The following is a 20,191-nucleotide window of genomic DNA, read 5'->3' as shown; positions in this document are numbered from 1 at the left end:
AGACACGAAGGTGAGGGCTGATGAGATGGCTCGGTGGTTAAGAGCATTTGCTGCTTTTCCACAGGACTCAGGTTCGATTCCCAGTACCCCAGTGGCAGCTCACAACTGTCTGTAACTCCAGTTCTGGGAAATCTGATGCCGCCTTCTGGCCTCGGTGGACTCCAAGAACACCAACAGTGCATTTGTATACATATAGGCAAAACACTCATAAATAAACAATAATTTTAAAACTTTAAATTATCAAAAGAAATGAAGGTTGACCTCATAAATTTCCTTCACCTCCCTGGTACCAGGGCTTGAACCCAGGGCCTCACACCAGGCAAGCGTTCTACCAGCTGATCTGCAGCCCCAGATCCCTTGGGATTTGCTTATTCTCTCAAACTCTCTTCCTCCTGCCTTCTGGCCAGCAGATGGTGCCCTCCTCCTGCCAGCCTTCCCGGGGAACTGAGCTCAGGATTCTGGGGCACTCTGGTCTGGAAACTGGGACTCCTTTGTCTGGGGCTCTGGGGATTCTGGTTCCCCAAACAGTCACCTGCTGGGCCAGCAGTTTCCCGGCGTGCCCCGGTGGCAGCATATCTCTTTGTTGGCTGGGTTTGGATCAAAGGGAAGTTGGTTGCTTCACAGTCAGGTATGCTGGGTCTCCAAGGGGAGAAGGAAGAAAACAAGCTCTTGAGCAACTTGTACTAATAGGGTGTTAATTAGCAAAGCACACTTAACTTTTCACTGCCAACCCAAACAGGCCAGCCTTGGTTTTGGCTGTGCGCCATATAACTGCATCTCAAAGCACTCCATAAACACTCATTAACCCCCAGCGTGCATCCAAATACTGGGCACCATCAAACCTTTTCCAAGATCTGCTCTAGACTCGCTAGTTCATGACTTGCTGAAGGCAAGGACCAACCTTCCCCAAGTCTCTCGAGCAAGCCACACTCTTGATCCCAGACCACGGTCAGTCTGTCAGTTGCCTGGTCTCCCCTCTGGCATCAACCACACCCCCTGCACTTCCTGCCATGGTGCACCTCAGATCATCCTTGTTGAGACAGTCATTGCCCTGGATGCTAATTTCCGTTTGAGAAGATACCATCTTCCGGCTAATGTCATGCTCAGAATAGCCTACTGGGTTGAGCATCCCTGAGCAGCTGTTAAGTTGTAAGTGTCCTCCCCAGGTTGTCCCCTGTGGTAAGAGGAAATCTTATCTTTCTGTCACTATGGTACCCAGGTTTTAGGTCACAGGACTGGATTGGGTGTGGATATAGGAAGAAACGTAAGGAAAAATGGGTTTCTTCTCTTTCTATTTTCAAAGTGTTTTTCACCCTCTGGCGGGGGGCGGGCGGGGGGCGGGGAGAGGAGCAAAACACACAGCTTACCCAGATGCCAAGAGATTCCTCAAGTATTTCCTGCTGGTGTGCCTGAGGCAAGCTTCCTGCTCTGCCCTACCCAGTGGCTCACAGCAGCTCAGGCCACGTGTAGGGAAGGCTTTGGAAACAGCTCCCTACCTGCTGTCAGGTGAGCCCCTCAGAGCAGCAGGGCAGGCACATGTGCACCCCCATCCCCACCCCCACCCCACACACTTACTGCGCCGCAGCCCAAAATCCTGAAGTGCCTGTGGCTTTCCTCCTGGCTTCCACAGGTGACATCAGGCTGACCTGTCCAGCTCTGACAGACACGCGGACCAAGCTAACCACTCCTGTCTGCTGAGTTAGCAGAATATCCCCACAAGTGGTTTCGTGGTGTGAATCACCTAAGCCCGGAAGTGTCTGTGTTTCTCTTGAACCTAGCTTTTCCTCCAGGACAGTGCTCACTGGGAGCCCCTCAGCCACAGCGGAACGAGGGGCGACCTGCTGCAGTCTCCGGGGAATCACAACCTGCCACAGGGGCTAGGTAAGGGCTTCCAAGCTGGAGCAGAGCTGGAGACTGCCCTTCCTTTCACCTGCTTTCCTTACTCCAGAGCAGAGAGGAACCCCAGAAGTAATTAACCCTTCACAAGCTGAGTCACACGACCTCAGCGAATGCAGGGTTAGGCTCAGCTGAAAGCAGCTGCATCGGTCAAGTGCGGTTTCCTGGGTCGTTGACACACAGGCAGGCAGGTTGTGGGGGAGTTTCTAGCCTGGCTAGGGGTGAAAGGTCAACACACACTGTCTCCATGGACGGAATTGAGCTGGAGTTTTAATGGAAATGACTGAGACTCATTCATAGATGAGATGCTGAATATTTGTGCCCCTCAATTCATTTATGGAAATCCTTTCCTCCCCATGAGGCAATGGGGCCTATGGGATTGGCAGATCCTCAGGGTGGAGCTCTCATGAATGGAGTTAACGGTGTGTGTGTGTGTGTGTGTGTGTGTGTGTGTGTGTGTGTGTGTGTGTGCAGACTGCTGTCTTCGATTTCTCCCCACATTATTTTTTGAGACAGGGTCTCTCACTTAACCTGAAGCCCATTGATTAAGCCAGTGAGCCCCAGAGATCCTCCCATCTCGGCCTCTCCAGCACTGGGTCACAAGCATGAGCCACCATGCTGGGCCTTTTCAGGTCCCCAGGCTTGCACAGTTAGTGCTTTATTGACTGAGACACACCCCACCTTGGGATTAATGTTCTCACACAGAAGAGTGCACAGGGCTCTCTCACTGGCTCCACCAACCAGTTCAAACACAGCCCGAAGACAGCTGTGTATGAAGTAGGGTCTTCACAGACCCAGAATCTACTGGTGTCAAAGTCAGTTTTCCAGCCTTCAGAACTGAGTAGCAAATCCCACATTATTCATGGATTGTCTAGTTGAAGGCATTTTGTTATCACAGTCCAAACAGACTAAGGTAGTGGAGTCCTTTTCACTTGAGGGACAGGACATCTTAATAAAGGCAACGCCAGATCACCCCTCAGAGTTGAGTCTTAATCAGCTCTGACAGTGGAACTCTCTTCTGTTCGTGTGATAAAAACACCCTGACAGGAAGCAACAAGTGGAGGAAAGGGACTACTCAGCTTATGGGTCTAGGTTATTGTCCATTACTGTGAAGCAGTCAAGGCAAGAATGTGGAACATCACAGCCATAGTCAAGACCAGAGAGAGAATAAACACAAGGATCCTTGCTTGCTTGCTTGCTCACTCTTGGCTTGCTTTCTCCTCGCTTACTCTGTACTAGGAACCAGGCTACAGGGAACAGGCTGCCCAGAGAATGGGGCTGCCCAGGGAACAGGGCCGCCCAGGGAATGGTGATGCCCACAATGGCTCAAACTCCCTACATCAAGTAACAATCAAGACAACAGTCCTCCCCAGACATGCCCATAGCCCAACCCAAGGTAGACAGTTTCTCATTTAGACTCTTCTCAAGTGATTCTAGGTTGTGTTAAGTTGAGCGCACATCTAGGAAAATTAGACAATGCTGTTTGCTTATGCATGCTGTCTAATTTGTGGACTACTGTTATGGTGGGCAGCTAATTGAAATTAACGATGAAGGAAAATTCAGAATGATGGCCAGCTTCTTTGTAGTAGACTAAGGTTTCTGGTTGACAACTCCACAGTATTCACATACAACATTAAGAGCCACCCAAATTGACCAGAAGTTCTGAAAGGAGTATTTTTTTCCCAGTATTTGTGTGTCTCTTTCCCCCTTTCCCCCTAATGGCTCCAAAATAGAAATAGTTCTGAATTCCTTAATTTCTGTTTGTTACTTTTCCCATCACTGGGATCAGACACCTGACAACAAGCAACTCAAGAGAGGTAGAATTTATTTTGACTTACAGCTTTTAGGCAGCAGGTGTGTGGCAGCAGGTGTGTGGCAGCAGGTGTGTGAGGCCCTCCCAGCTGTGGCAGCAGGTGTGTGACAGCAGGTGTGTGAGACCCTCCCAGCTGTGGCAGCAGGTGTGTGCGGCTGTCTGCTCACCCCTCTGTGAAGCAGGATGTGAGTAGGAAGCAGGGCATAGGAGTCTGTGAGAGGCCAACTCCAAACTTCTCCCACCTTTTGAAGGGTTCTTAGGTGGAGGGGAGAGGAATGAGGAAATATCAGATGGAAAGAGAGACCTAGCCGATGAGAAGAAAGACAGAAACACAGGATAGCATTGGGAGGGCCTGGATCAATACCCAACAGCCTCGTTCTTTATTTTAAAAGGTTTTTTTTGTTTGTTTGTTTTTTGTTTTTTGTTTTTGTTTTTGTTTTTGTTTTTGTTTTTTTTTTGACAGGGTTTCTCAGTGATGGCTGTCCTGGATCTCACTCTGAAGACCAGGCTGGCCTTGAACTCACAGAGATCCACTTGCCTCTGCCTCCCGAGTGCTGGGATTAACAGCGTGCACCACCACCTCCCAGACCTTTATTTAAAAAGGCTTTTTATAACAATGCCAAGGGGAGAGGCAAAAGACCTCTCTCGTAAAATCAAAGCACACCACACAGCCAAGTATAGACTCTTCCAAACACCTGGTAACCATGTCAGCGGTCAATTCATCCCATTGTTCAGCCCTGCTAGGTAAAGCAAGCTCAGCTTCCCTGACCCTGAGTAAGTTCTCACTAGGAAGCCTCTGTGGGCTCCCACGGCAGGATCCTCTACCCAGTGACCTACTTCTTTTAGTTAGTGTCCACCTCTGAAACATTCCCCAACCTTCCAAAACAACAGCACCTTCTGGGAGCCAAGTGTTCCAACACGTGAGCTTTTTTTGGTGGGGGGCTTTAACTTCTCGTCCTGTAGGTTTCTGTGATGCACTGTATGTATTCTTCCACCTAGTATGAATTTGTGTGTTGTCATCCTGAAGACATTAGTATTGCTCTCTCTGCCCTTCCTGGTGGCACCACCTAAGCACTACACGTTGATCTACTCCTTGTAGGATCTCCCATCCTTTCCTAACTCCAAAGACACTGCTGTAAAAATGTGAGTCTCCGAACCAGAATTAGATATTTTGGGCATCGCGTATGAACAAAGGAGTTGGGTACTTACCATGCACCACAATACCTGGTCACCACTGTGGTGGTGAATCTTGATGGTCAACTTGCTGGCTTTATAACCACATGAGAGACACACCACTGGTTATACAGGTGGCACTGGGGACCCAAGAGGCTGGATGCCCTACTTGGCATCCCTCATCTTGTCGCCTAATTCACCTACAGGTTTTCAGACTCCCCTCCCCTCTCTGCTGGTGTGACTGAGTTAAAGATCTTACGTGAAGCCCCACACAAGACTAGCTGTGTCTCATGGGGGACAAAGCTTCCAGGGTGGTCATTTATTTATAGGACAAGTCAGGTCACAAGACTTCACCACTATGTGTCTTTCTTCTGATCTCATATCCAAGTCTTCTTATGTCAAAGAATCATCAGGGTGAGGGTTTCTAACAAAGAGGAATTAAATAGATGTGTGTGTAATAAAAAAAAATACAGATCTTCCATTTTGAATAAGAACAAAATGGTGTAATTCAGACCAAGATCCTTCCCAGTATAGCTAGAAAATCTCAGTGAAGCTTTAAATCCATAAGTTCATAATATTAAGGTAAAGTAAAATAAAATAATACTAAAATCCCTAGGGTCCTAGAGAATCAATTTATTACTCAGGAAACTGATAAACAATAGGAGCAAACATTTGTTCTTCCTTTCTTCAATAAAGTTAACTAAATAGTCAACACAAAAAACTTTTCCCTCAAAATATTTCAGCTAAGAAGAAGCTGAAAAATGAAAATAATTAGAATACTATCATTTTAGTAGCTGCCAGTGAATTGGTAGATTGGGTTAAAAATCATGGACGACCACAAACATCGCAAAAGGGGAAATAACCAAGTATCATGTGCTGCTGGATGAAAATGTGAACCACAATCTATGTGGGAAGGCTGAGTACACAGGAGAGTAAAAGGGGCCTAGGTTCTGTGGGTAAAGTGTTTAGGAACTGAAGACCCTCTAAAAAAAACCTGACATTTCTTCCAAACCCACCCAGTGCTAACAGTTTGTCCCTATAATAGGACAAGCACCGAATATCTTAACACCATAAACATCGGAGGCACTGACAAATGGTTTGGGTTAATGTTTGACTGTGAATGAAAGTGAACTGAAAAGTAGAGTGTCCCTGTGATCCTTTAAAATCTGTCATAGACTCAGTATGCCTCAGCCTCTTAAGTGCTAGACTACAGGCTCTCATGCTAGCCCAGACTATCCTGGATCTTGAGTTCAAAGCCACCCTGGGGTAAATAGTAAGGTCCAGTATAGTCTGGGCTAGCAAGAGAGCCTGTCTTAAAAAAAGAGGGGGCAGGTAGAAAAGGGAAGAAGGGAGGGAGGGAGGAGGAAGGGACAAGCTCTGCAATATTCCTGAGAATCCAAAACATTATGCACATGCACAAGAAGACTGGAGAACACCCTAAAGTCTCATCTCTGGTTGACTTCAAAGCTCTGCACAGGCAGGAACTGAAGGCTCAGGAGGGTTGGAAGCACTTTGGTGAAATGGTAAAACTATGCCTCAACACTCACAGGGCTCCTTGTCAAGAATGGAAGAAATACTGGCTCTAGGTGGGGAAAGGCAATCAGTTCAAAAGAATCTTAGATACTGGGTTTGCTAGACAAAGGCTTACATCATCTATTTATACCAAAACTCAAAAATGATGTCCTACTAGACAGAGAACACTAATAAATACCAATAAGGAATGCAAGAGGTGAAATGCACAATAACTGAAATGAAGCATTCTACGGAATTTCCCAGAAAGGTGAAACAGAGGACTTGGAATTGGGTTAACTGTGATTATTTGGTTTGAAAAACACAAAGAATAAAGAACAGAGAAAAAGGAGCAGTGTATCACTGGCCTGTGACACACCATCAACTGTATCAACATATGTACAATAGAAGTTCCAAAAAAAAGAGGAGTTACAGAAAGGACCCAACAAAACATTCGAAGAAGTGATGTCCCAGTTCTTCAAACTTATAGAACTGTTCAACACATCCAAGAAGCTCAATGATTTCCCAGGAGAGTAAACTCAAAGAAATCCATACTCAGACACAATTTGAAAAGATGGAGACCTAGATGTAAGTGAAGGAACAGGCAAAAATGTGATATGGAAATCAGCAAGAGATAAACAATTTGCCAAGCACACAGAACCCTCAATAAAACTGACAGCAGATTTCCCTTCTGAAACTGTGGGCATCAGAAGACAGTGAAAGGTAACTCTCAAAATGCCAAGGGAGAGGGGCTGGAAAGATGGCTCAGCATTAAGAGCACTCCATGCTCTTGCAAAGGACCTGAGTTTGGTTCCCAGCATCCACAGGGTGGTTCACAATCACTTGACTTCTGGCCTCCACAGATACCCGCACTCACACAAACAAACCAACACACACATGCACTGTTTTTTTTTTTTTAATAAACCCACACAAATATGCACTTTTTTTTAGTGCTAGAGGGAGGAGTTGTCAACCAAGAATTCTACATCTTCTGAAGTTATCTTTCAGAACCTAAGGAGCTATTAAGATATTTTGATAAAAATGAAGAGTTCATTACATGTATGTTTTTCCTATGAGAAATATTAAAGAAAATTCTTCAGAGTGGAAAAAACATGCAAACTAACATAAAGAAACAAAGAAGGAGGGACAGTGAAAATAATGTATAAATTAAAAACAAAGCATGTTTTTGTCTGAAACTTTGTTACCCTCTATCTAATTTAACAGATACCTGCACCAGTAACAATTATAAATCAATGGCACAAATGTAAAAAATATAATCAGTGACAGTAACAACACATAGGCAGAAGGCACTTTTATGTAAGAACAAAAAAATTAAAGTTAATTCAGTAACTGTAGAAATTAAGTTAGAACAAATCTGAACTAAATTTTTATGATTTATTATGCTAATTATAATCCTTGGAGTAGCGACTAAAAAATAACATTAAAAACAGATTAAAAGATATTTAAACATGCAGTAAGAAATTCTCAGCAACAACATATAGTGGAATAAATTAACAAAAAGATGTAAGATATTAGAAAAGAAATATGAAAGTGATAGCTGTAAGCTGTATTGGTATTATACTAAGTATAAAAGATTAAATTCTCATTTTGGGATGATACTGTTAAACTGGATTTTTTAAAAAGTGATCTATCTGCTATTAATAAGAAATTTGTTTTATATTCAAAACTCAAATAAACTGGAAGTGAAATTATGGGGAAATTAATGTTACATTCTGACAAACTATATCTAAAAAGTCTCTAGAGTGACCAAACTAATCTCACACAAAGTAGTCTCTGGTACAAAATTTGTTACCCAAGACAAAGAATGGCATTCCATAATAATAAATGTGTCAATTAATCAAGAAGATAAACATTTATAAATACATGCATAGACTCCAAATACATGAAACAAAAATGAACAGAATTGAAGGAAGAAATAAATAATTTAGTCATACCATTTGGAGGCTTCAACATCTCACTTTCTGTAACAGATACAAGTGGAAAACAAATCAACAAGAAACTAGAAGGCTTGTATAAAATGCTATTTACATCTCCAACAGAAACCCATAGAATATTCCACTCAATGACAGCAGAATACACATTCTTCTCAGGTGTGTAGCAGTGTTTGAAGTCATATAAGTCCTCTGATCACAGAAGAATTAGAAATAGAAAGAGTAAAATTAGATAGTCACAACTACATGCAAGTTAACAAATAGTCAATGGGAAAGAAACAGAAAAAATATACTGTGAACACCTCTAGTAACAGAGAAAACAAGACATGGAGTGAGGTTTGATAGCTCACCTATAATCACTATCCCAGCACTTGAGAGGCAGTGAAGGGAAAATTATGAGTTCAAAGCTACACAGAATACACAGAAAAGAGATGAGGGGAGGGAGGACCTAGTTCAGTCCCTAGAACCCATGTAAAAGGTGGCATCATGGTACATGCTTGTAATCCCAGTACTAGGGGGCAGATCCAGGAGACCTGCTGACCAGCCTACTCTAGCCTCTTGGCAAGTTCAAAGCCAACAAGAAGACAGATGTGTTGTGAGGAAGGGCTGAATCCTGAGTGAATGTGTATTTGACATGAGCACAACTATGTCAAAGACTCCAACACTTGAGAACCATGGGCATAGTGAGGCCTTCTTCAGGTCAATCTCAAAGCCCTTACCTGGTCTGTGTAAATATACTCACAGTGTGTGCAGAAAGCATCAACCACAGCTTTCTCCTTGGGGTTGACTGTAACCTGAGCACTCTTCCCTAGAGAAGTGCTCTGAAGTGTTATTCTAATTAATCTTATAAATAAAAAACCAGGAGTCAAATATTGGGGTAAGAAGCTGAAAAATCAGAGAACAGGGAGCAGAGGCCAGTTGCTTCCTACCTCTTCAGTTCCTCTGTCCAAAAGGGCCAAGACCCTCTCTCAGCCCCACCTTATCATTTCCTGTCTCCTCTCTCTACAGTCCTCCAAAACTCTGTGGTCAGCTAGTGGCTAGCTCCTCCCTCTAAATCAAAGCAAGCTTTATTTGTCAGCACACAGTCAAAATATCACACATTTCCCCCTTTTTGTCTAAATAAAAAGTGAAGGTTTTAACTAACATAGTAAAACTATATATAATAAATACAATAACTATGTATGTATGTATGTATGTATGTATGTATGTATGTATATATGTATGTATATATGCAAGAATTACATTAACAATGCCTGGTCCATTTGCATCTGACAAATTCAGAGAAAATATTCCATTATCTATCCTATCTTGGTGAGTTCAAAGTGTTGTACCTAAATCACTTTCTATCCTAACTTGCATTACCAACCCAAAACTATCTTTTTATATCTCTCAACCTTATATACTTTACACTTCTTTTGTGAATTTCTTTTCTACATTTGGTAACAAGGAAAAGTATAACTATCTAGTCTACAACTCCACCAGAGATGGAGAAGGATATAACATTACTTGAATAAATAGGAAATGCAGAGCAAACATCTTCAAAAACTAAGAAATGACAGAAACAGCTGGCTGCCTGGACAGTCACCCAAGGTTCTTCTATAATGTTGGTGCATTGATCTTTGGCCTACAGGCCTAGAATATCTGACAGACTTTACTGTGAAGCAGGATATTTGAAGAACTCTCCTGCCTTGTCTTGGCGAAGTTTGGTAGTCATTTCCTTTTGTGTCCTGTTTGTCCAGTTTGGACAGCATACTGTCAGCAGTCAAAGCAAGGGAAATTTTTTGCCCAGTGGCTGACTTTTGCCACAAAGAAAGTAAACTCCATATGGAGTTTCTTTGATGCCCATCACCTTCTCTGAAGTAGAATCATGCTGCCAGGAACAGACATGCCTCATTGTCACTTTAAAAAAAGACCCTTATGTTATTAAAACATCTTAAATGCCATATTCTGTAGGTCTCTGAAGTGTTTGAAGACCACCTATTTACAAGATATCTCTGTTTGGCCTTGAAAACACCTAACATGACTACAAGTTTGATTGTAACTAACTACAGTGACTAACGACTGACCTGATTTTCTTTCTTATCCTAAATAGTTTGTAATAATAATTTTCAAGGACTAGAAATTTACATTATATTGTTAAATGAGCTGTATAGGTACAATACCTTGAACAAGAGTATAAATATATGTACAGTATATTCTAACCAAAATAACCTTAAATTTGTATCAATATACAAAAATATCTTTTTTGTTTTGGTTTGGTTTGGTTTGGTTTGGTTTGGTTTTTCAAGACAGGGTTTCTCTGTGTAGCTTTGTGCCTTTCCTGGAACTCACTTGGTAGCCCACGCTGGCCTCAAACTCACAAAGATCCGCCTGCCTCTGCCTCCCGAGTGCTGGGATTAAAGGCATGCGCCACCACTGCCCGGCTAAAAATATCTTAAACAAGATAGAAACATATACACAGTATTAAAAAAACCCTCAAATTTGCATCAATATACAAAAATCCACACCAATGTGAAATACTTAAGACTAGTAGTTGCTTTTCTGCTTTAAAATTAAATTCAATGATCTACCCTTTTATTCTATCATTTCTATACCTCCCCTTTTCTTTTCAAAACAAGATCTCTGAATCTAATTTCCTTTGTTTGGCATTTTTCCTGACCATAATCAATAACAACTTGTAACCAATCCCCCTAAACAATGACAAATATCCAAAACCCACTGAATGACCAAAAACTACCCACCTCATCTCTTGGGAATGTGGGTGTCATGTTCTTAAAATTACTTACTGCTATCTGGGGTGATGGCATCTTTAGGGGACCCTGAAAAAAATAATTGGGATAATGTCAAGTCCCAACAAGAGCTAGCTGTATCATTTGTTGTCCAGTCTCTGCATAATGGGAAAGTACAGGGCTTGTCTCAAGTCCTGGCTATAGTAGTAGTCTGTGAGGCTGGATCATCTCAACTAGCCACCATGAAAGTGCCCTGAGTCATTTGTAGTCCAAAGCCAATCTTTGGGTGGTATTTGTCAGCTTAGTGGAGTTACCACAATCCAGGTGGGATCATCATTGTGCAGCCCCATCCTCTTTTGGAGACTTCAAAGGTCACTGTTAAGCATGGTCATAGTTTATTGCAGAAAATTTAAACATTTTAAATGTCATATGCAGCAGATCTCAAGGAGGTTAAAGGACTATAATTTGTTATGGATATGCAGAGTATCAAAACTTAAGTCCGAGTTACCTGATAGAGACTCAAACCTGAAATCATCTAGAGGGAGCCTTTTTCTAGAATTAGTTAGTACTCTATAGGATCATTAATATCATGACAAAAACTTTAATATATATATATATATATCATATCAATTTTGAGATAATATTTATACCTTAAAAGTTTTAAAGAGTCAAAATAAAGCCAAAGAATTATGAGATTAGTGGCAATAGAATAGTTCCTTAATTTTGGTTTTTCTTCTGTCCCATATCAAGTGGCTCTTCTGACGTAAGACAGAGATTTTGGATTTTCCTTTTAACAAGAATGCCTGGGTTTAGAGAAGGAGAGAGCTACACTCCCACTCCAAATACATCTTTAATTTTTCATTGAACAGGGATTACAGAAAGACCATTTGCATCACATGTCTGTAGAGAACAGCAGAAACAAACATTTGGGAAGATTTATAAAATATTATTCTGTCAAAAATGTGATATATCAATAGGCCAATTTACTCTTTTTCTTGGGATTTTTTCTCTGAATAATTCATACTTTTTTTCAGATGTCTCATTTCTCCAATTGTCCTAGTTTGGATGCCTTCATTCTCCTGGAAAGACAGAAACAAAACCCTGCCCTAAATCTAATTTTGGGGAATGTCCCTTTTGGCAAATTGTATCTGATCAAATGAAAAGCATTTGTTAGTCTTACAAGTTAGTTTAGATTGGATGATCACACTGTTTGATGAACTATCACCTCTTCTAAACAAGAAGTCTCTCTTGTTTGAATCTAATCCTTTTCAATTTTGATGGTATCCATAGCTTTTCTTCTCCTGTGGAAACAAAAGCAAAACCTCTTCCCCAGTGTAACACATATCCTGGTTTCCATTCTGAAGTCAAATATCTTTAACGTATATAGGCTGATTCAATTCAGCAGTTTTTTTTTATATTATCCAGTGTCTCTCAGAAGCTGTCATCCCTTTATCATTAGGAAAATTTGAAGTTAATAAAGCATTGTGCAATGTATTTCTGGGGGTCTTTATTATCCCTTTATTTAACATATCTTTTAGAATTCAATTAGATTTTTCTGTAACTGCTTGCCTGGCAGGAATGTGTGGTATACCTGTAATATGCTTTATGTTGTAATATGCAAAAAACTAGTAGAGACATATACTGGAGCATTGTCAGTTTTAATTTGTACAGGTATACCCATGATGGTCATAACTTCTAACAAATATGTGATTACAGAATCAGCCTTTTCAGAACTCAAAGCAGTCACCCATTGAAATCCTGAATATGTATCAATGGTATGGTGTACACATTTTAATTTTCCAAACTTGCAAAATGAAACACATTCATTTGCCAAAATTTCATTTCTTTAACTCTTTGGGTTATTTCCTGCAGGTAGTAGAGTTTGGTTAAACAAAGAACAAGTAGGACATTGCCTTATAATTTCCTTGGCTTGTTGCCAAGTGATGGAAATCAAATCCTTGCTATTAACATGGTGTTTCTTATGAAGTTCTGGGGCTTCTAGCACATTTCCTACCAACATTTGATCAATTTAATCATTACCTTGTGCTAGAGGGCATGGTAGACCTATATGGGATCTAATATGTATTATATATATAAGGGATGATTTCTATTTCTGATTATTATAATTGAACAAGTAACAAAGTCAACTCTGACTCATCTGGAATAAATTCAGCAGTTTCAATATGTCAAACAACTCTTTCTGTATATTGAGAGTCAGTAACTATATTAAGAGATTCTGGAAAAATCTAATGATAGGATGAGAATAGCTTATAATTCTGACTTTTAAACAGAATCAGATGGCTTTGAGTCACTTTATTTAAATCTCTTGACTTATAACCTTCCTTTCTTGATTTTTTTGCATCAGCATAGAGTGTAAGAGTTCTAGAAATTGGTGTTCCCCATATAATATGAGGAAGAATCCAGTTAGTTCTGTTTATAAACTAAATTTCCTTGCTTTCCTCTTTACCATGTTCATTTTCTGCCCATAAAGAGGAAATTTCAGCATTAGTAAAAGGTACTACAATTTCTGCTGTGTCTCTTCCTGCTAATTGGTGAAGTCTCAATTTTCCTATTAGAATCAACTTTGAATCGATTTCTACATAGGTCTTTAATTTTTTAACCCTGTTTGTGTAGTAAAAATATCCATTCTAAAATATTATCTTCTCTCTGCATTAAAACTCCTGTAGGAGACTGTGTAGAAAATAAAATAATCAGAATGCAATCAAGCTCTGTATCCAAATGATCCTCATGTACATCCTGTAAATTTTTTTCTACAAAATCCAATTCTCTCTCAGCCTCAGCTGATAGGACTATTTAGGTCCTTATCACCTTGTGAGGTTTGAAATAAATTACTCAGTTCTTGAGTTGTTAATCCAATTGTAGGTCATAGCCAGTTAATGTCTCCCAGCAATTTTTGAAAGTCATTAAAAGTCAACAATTGATCTCTCCTGATTTGTACCCTTTGGGGTTGAATTTTTTGTAAATCTATTTTATATCCTAGGTAATTAATAGAATTGTCTCTTTGTATTTTTTTCAGGAGCAATTTGTAATCCTCAACAAGGCAAAATTTTCTTTACTTCAAATATTGTCTCTAAAGTTTCTACATTTGAATCAGCTAGTAAGATATCATCCATATAATAGTAAATTCTAGACTGAGAAAACTGATTATGAATTATTCCTAGTGGCTTTCATACAAACATCGATACAAGGTGGAACTGTTCAACATCTCTTGTGGGAGAACTTTCCACTGATATCTTTTAACAAGCTGAGAGTTACTATAAGTAGGCACTGTGAAGGTAAAATTTTCTCTGTCTTGTTCTTGCAAAGGTAGAACAAAGAAATAGTCTTTTAAATCAATCACTATAATAGACCGTCCTGTAGTTAATAGAGAAGGCAAGGGAATTCCTGGCTGTAAGGAGCCCATTGGCTGAATCACCTTATTAATAGCTCTTAGATCGGTTACCACTCTCCCTTTTCCAGATTTCTTTTTAATAACAAATACAGGAAAATTCCAAGGACGGGGTGATTCCTCAATATGTTGACCATTTAGCTGCTCTTGTACCAGCTGTTCTAAGGCCTGTAATTTTTCTGCTGTCAAATCAATCATTATTCAACCACCCCTGTTACAATGTAACAATGTAAAAAGATTTCTGTTAAGAGATGTGCTCAACTGTGACTGGGATAGTTGCAAGTGTTCCAGGAAGGACCACTGTGACCTTTGTGTAAACTCCACTCCCGCCCTGATACCCCCCTTGAGGTTTCAGGAAGAATGTATATGCAGACGTGACTGTACCCACTCTGTGATCAGACCATAATCTTGTGAAACGAAATTGTATGGGAATTTTAATCTTATGGCTTTTGTGGGTTTTTCCTTTAAAAGCCCCCATGTGGCTGCAGTAAGGCGCGACTCTTGCTCTCAGGACAAGAGTAGCCCATCTGTACAGTAGCTTCAATAAAAACCTTGTGCTGTTGCATCAACTGGACTGGAGTCTGGGTTCTTGGAGCACCCACTTGAGACCCTAGATTTTGGGGTCTAACAGTACATCAGCATAATCGCTCTTTCCAATAAGTTGGTCTTGGAAATTTTCCATACCTCTAGTCCTACTTCATTGTTCAATGGTCTTAGCCTCATCTTTCTACCAGGTCCTCCACTGTAATTAAGGACCAGGTTCCAATACTGCTGTAACCAAATCTTTTCAGTCTTGTGGGACAATTCTGTTATTAATTGACCATTAATTTAACATCTACTTCATAAAGGGTGACTGCACACCATATGAGACTATTGCTTCCTTAAATCTTCTCAAATCTAACATTTCCACAGGAATCCAGTCAGCTCTTACATAGTCTTTGGGATACCTGTCATTTGGCATTTGTTCCTGTAGGGTGACTGGATAAATTAAAGTTGTTTTTTTTAATAACCTTAGGCTGTTATGCTCTAATTTTATGATGTAATGATAAGGTTGGTTCTTCTTTAAACTTCTCTGTCTTTGTCTGAATATCTCTATTATCTGTTTCAGTGAGTTTTTCTAAAGCTTGTAAATTATCAGTCAAAATTTCTTGATTTTATTTAGTAACATTTTCTAAGGTCTGTATCTTGGCACTCATATCAACTAGCTTTTTTAGGGATAAAACAAGAATTACCAAACTGATAATGTTTATAATGGACATTCCATAAATCCCAGCTAAGTTAATTATCCCCTCATTTAATTGTTCCATTTTAAACCATCCATTGTGAAATCATACAGAGACCTAATTCACTCCATCATAATAGTGTTTCCCACTTTTTAATATAGGAAAAAACTCTCTCTCTCTTTCTCTCTCTCTCTCTCTCTCTCTCTCTCTCTCTCTCTCTCTTTTTCAACTAACTCCCCCTTTAAGGATTCTAAGTTGTCTCACCAAATCTGCTGACAATGACAGTGAAGTGTAAGGCTGGCTGTTGCTGTGTAACACATCTGGGTGGAGAACACAGGGAGTGCACAGCCTGGCAGAGGACAGCTGCCACTGACTGAGTGTCATCAGCCTGAGGAGGGGGTCCAGGGAAAGCCCACAACCCACGGGGGAAAGGAGCCCAAGAGCCAGACATCTGAAAGGCAGATGCAGGGGAACATGCAAAAGCAGCGTATGTGACCAGTGCAAAGAGGAAGCACAGAGCAGCCTGAAGGCAGAGCTGGCTGGTGGTGAGGGACTAACTCCAGTGGCATGTTTGGAACCCAGGTACCTGTGGAGTTTGGGGCTTGTGGAGATTGCTGTAGAGAGGCTGCAACAGGAAAATCCCAGACTCACTCAGGGATCTTGGGGGAAAAAAGGAAAAGCCAGGTGACCCCAGTGGGTGCAGCTCCTGAGTACAGCTCTGCTGGGTGCCAGTGGCTGCAAAGTCACAGGCAAGTGGCTACTTTGTGAATTCATGCCCCAAAAGTTGAGCGCCAGATGAACTGTTAATCTAGTTAATCTTTATTAATAAAAAACAGGAGTCAGATATTGGGGTAAAACCTGAAATATCAGAGAAGCAGGGGAGCAGCCTCAGTTGCTTCTTACCTCTTCAGTTTCTCCATCCAAAAGGGCAGAAATTCTCTCTCAGCCCCACCTTACCACTTCCTGTCTCCTCTCCCTACAGTCCTACAAACCTCTATGGTCAGCAAGTGGCTAGCTCCACCCTCTGACTCCAAGCAAGCTTTATTTGTCAGAACACAATAAAAATATCACACAACAATGCCCTTCCCAAATTAGCTAACCCACCCCCTCAGTCAACTGTATATAACAAACCGGCTGTGTTTCTGGGCTGCCGGTGTGTCTCCATCAGAGTGCATGGCCCACCCGACCCCAGCTTTTCTGTATGTGAGTCTGTGGTTTTTGTTCAGTCCTCATCACCCCAGGCATGAGCTTTTGTTTTCTAATCCTGAAAAGGTGGAAATGCCCCCTCCTCTTGCTTAGGCCATCAGGAAGATGTCCAGGTGCCCTCTGAGGTCACTGAGGCTGGCTGCAAGGTATCTAGGTTCTCAGAACATCTAGATAGGTTCTCAGAACAGAAGGCAACACCAAGCATTTGTCTGGTGGAGTCTGTGGGAATAGAGGGAAGGGCACCCATGGGTTTCTGCTGCTATTTGAATGTGATATATGGCCACAAACATACAGGTGTGTGTGTGTGTGTGTGTGTGTGTGTGTGTGTGTGTGTGTGTGTGTGTGACAGACAGCTAGTTTAGAAAATGAAGAAACGTTTAAGAAATGAAGCCTATCTGGAGGAAGTACATCCCTGGGGGTGGGCCTTGAGATTTGATCATTCAGTCCTACTTTCTGTCTCCTCTCTGCTTCCTAATGGTGGACACATTGTGACCAGCTGCCCCAGGCTCCTGCTGCCAGGCCTTCCCAACCAAAACAGACTGTGCCCCTTAAACTGTGGGCCAAAATAAGCCCCTTTCCCCCTGAGTTGCTTCGTGTCAGATACTTTATGACAACAAGAAAAGCCCAATGCAGTCTCTAGACCACAGGACCCAGGTCCTTTTCTGTAATAGGTGTGTGTTGCGGGTTGTGAGGATTAAGGAAGGTCCCCTTCTTCTACATGTATATCCATATGTGTTGTGTGATGTACATGTGTATGCAGGTAGGAATTTATATGTGTGGGGCACTTGTGCCCATACAGGTGCATGTACACTTGTGTGCTTGTACATGTGGAGGCCAAAGGTTGATGTCAGGCATCTTCCTGGAAAACTCTGTACCTTATACACGGGGACAGGGTCTCACTTGAACCCACAGTCTCTGATTCAGTTGGTCCAGCTTGTTCCAGGATCCCATGTCTCTGCCTCCTGAGTGCTGGGATTATAAGTAGCCTGCCATGCCCACCTACCATTGATGCAGATTCTAGGGACCCAAACCCCAGTCTTCATGATCTCAAGGCAAGTGCATTACACACTAAGCCATCTCCCAGGCTTCCTGATCCTTCTTTCGCAGAAGGAGGAGTTGAAACATGTTCTCATGACACCTGCAGCAGGTTCTTGTGCAGCCTGGACCTTCAGACCCTGCCGGGCTCCTGGATTTGCCTGGATGAGAAGCACATTAGTTAACTATTCTCATTGTTGTGGCCAAACACCTGACTAGAAGCATCTTAACAAGGGAAGGATTGCTTTGGCTCACATTTAAAGGGGACACAGCCCATCATGGCAGAGGGAATGTGAGGCAGCTGATCACATTGCATTCACAGTGAGAGATTCATGTTGGTTCCCCTCCCCTTTCATTCAGTCCAGGACATCAGTCCATAGGAAGATATCATCCACATTCCAGATGGGCTTCCCCTTCGCTTAAGCCAATCTAAGAACTTTCCTATAGACATGCCCAGAAGCTTGTCTCCATGGTGGATTTAAGTCCCACCAAGCTGACCACAAAATGGGTCAGGCCTTCTCTGAAACAGAACTGGGCAGTCCATTGCAGCCCCCGGCTTTGAATACACAATCCAGTCCATTCCCTCGTCTCTCTGTAGCTCAGGGTTGCTGGTAGAAAAGAGTTGTAGACCTCCATCGCTCAACAGTTCTTGGGGCAAGATGCCCACTTGAAGAGCTGACAAGGCCATCTTGCCATATTGGGCCATTGTGAAGCTCAGTCTTCTAGGCAAGCTCCTCACAAATGAATGAGTGAGATTTGGCTTTCTCTTGCTCCTCCAGCCCCACTCAACAGAGAGTGGCCCATCCATCTCGTCTCCACAGAAACTGTCATGCCCTGAACACAGCCTGCCTTCTCTGGGCCTGGACTCTCACCTCCTGGGCTGACGTCAGCCCTGCCCTCCCTGGAGGTCCCTCATCCTGGAATCATCAATGGTTGTGGTGTGGAGAGCAAACAGCGGATGTGTCCGTAGCGCTGTGTGTCTCTGATGATGTGGCCCAAGGACCCTTGGGTCACTGAGCCAAGTGCTGAGTTGGCTGGAGTTCGTACAGTCGCAGAGGCCAAGCTTGTGTGCCACACAAAGGGGTGCATTGTCTGGGCAGCATGAGAGATGTTTTGCTGGAGAAGGCTGTTAGTGGGACTGCCTATTGTTACAGGGCCTCAGTTGATGTTGTGCCCAAACAGTGAACTACAGGCAATTCACGGAATTCCTTCCCTTCTTGCCACACAGTAATTACAGCTCTCAGACCCTGCGAGCCTGCCGCTAGTGTTTGCAAACAAGTTACTCACAGAGTGAGGCCCATATTAAAATCATTCCCTTTGCACCAAGATACCATTACCAAGATAGTTTCTCCTTGGTGCCTTTTGCCAAGACCATACATCTACTCTGACTCCTATGTCGCCCATAGAAATGTGGGTGAGACTAACTCGTGGATTTGCATGGAGAAAGCTGGAAGATCCATGCATCCAAGCTCAGCTGGATGCTCACACCTAACCAACCCTTCAGCTTGCCCACCATCAGCCTCTCTCCCGAGTCCTCATCACTCTCTTTGCCACTCAACCCTGAGCTGTACCCAGCAGAGGCCAGAGGACCCACCACCCACTGGAGCCAGCCAGCAGAGACCTGAGAACTTTTCGATTGTGAGACACTGATCCTCACTTCATAATAAGAGAGCTGGAGACTCAATATCGAAAGCTAAGCAGTTTATTTCACAACCTTGCCAAGTTAGGTGTCATCCTTGAGGGAAGGCAATAATGGCTGGCACCCTGATTTAGAGCCTTGCGGTGTTTATTTGTTTGTTTGTTTGTTTACAGTTTTTATAGTCCATATCCCTTGAATTCCTCACTATCTGAGTTCTTCAGGGATTTGTAATCTTCCTTCTCTCTAACATAGTCCCCACCCCAATTCCTTGTCCTCCTGGGACTCCAGAGTCCTTCCTTTTGTGATATGAGAACTCGGTCAAGTGGCAGACGGCCTGTAACTTGTCAACCCTGGGATGAACTGAGAGCACCAGGCAGGCAGACACTGACTCCCAGGCAGGGAAGACAAGGGAATGTGCCTCCAGCTTGGCTGTGATCCTCTGATGAGCTCTGAGCTCACCTCCTGAGAAATGTGGTCCAGCATGATGTATTTCTGAACTACTCACTACCTGAAGATGCACCCACCCCTCATCTCACTATCGTGCCAAGCCTGGGGGACCAGGAGTCTTCACTTGCATCAAAGTGAGTCCTCCCCTTCCCCTATGATC

Source organism: Peromyscus maniculatus, chromosome 3 (genome assembly GCF_049852395.1).
Source record: "Peromyscus maniculatus bairdii isolate BWxNUB_F1_BW_parent chromosome 3, HU_Pman_BW_mat_3.1, whole genome shotgun sequence".
Classification (NCBI taxonomy): Eukaryota; Metazoa; Chordata; class Mammalia; order Rodentia; family Cricetidae; genus Peromyscus; species Peromyscus maniculatus.
This window is presented reverse-complemented; position numbering follows the sequence as displayed.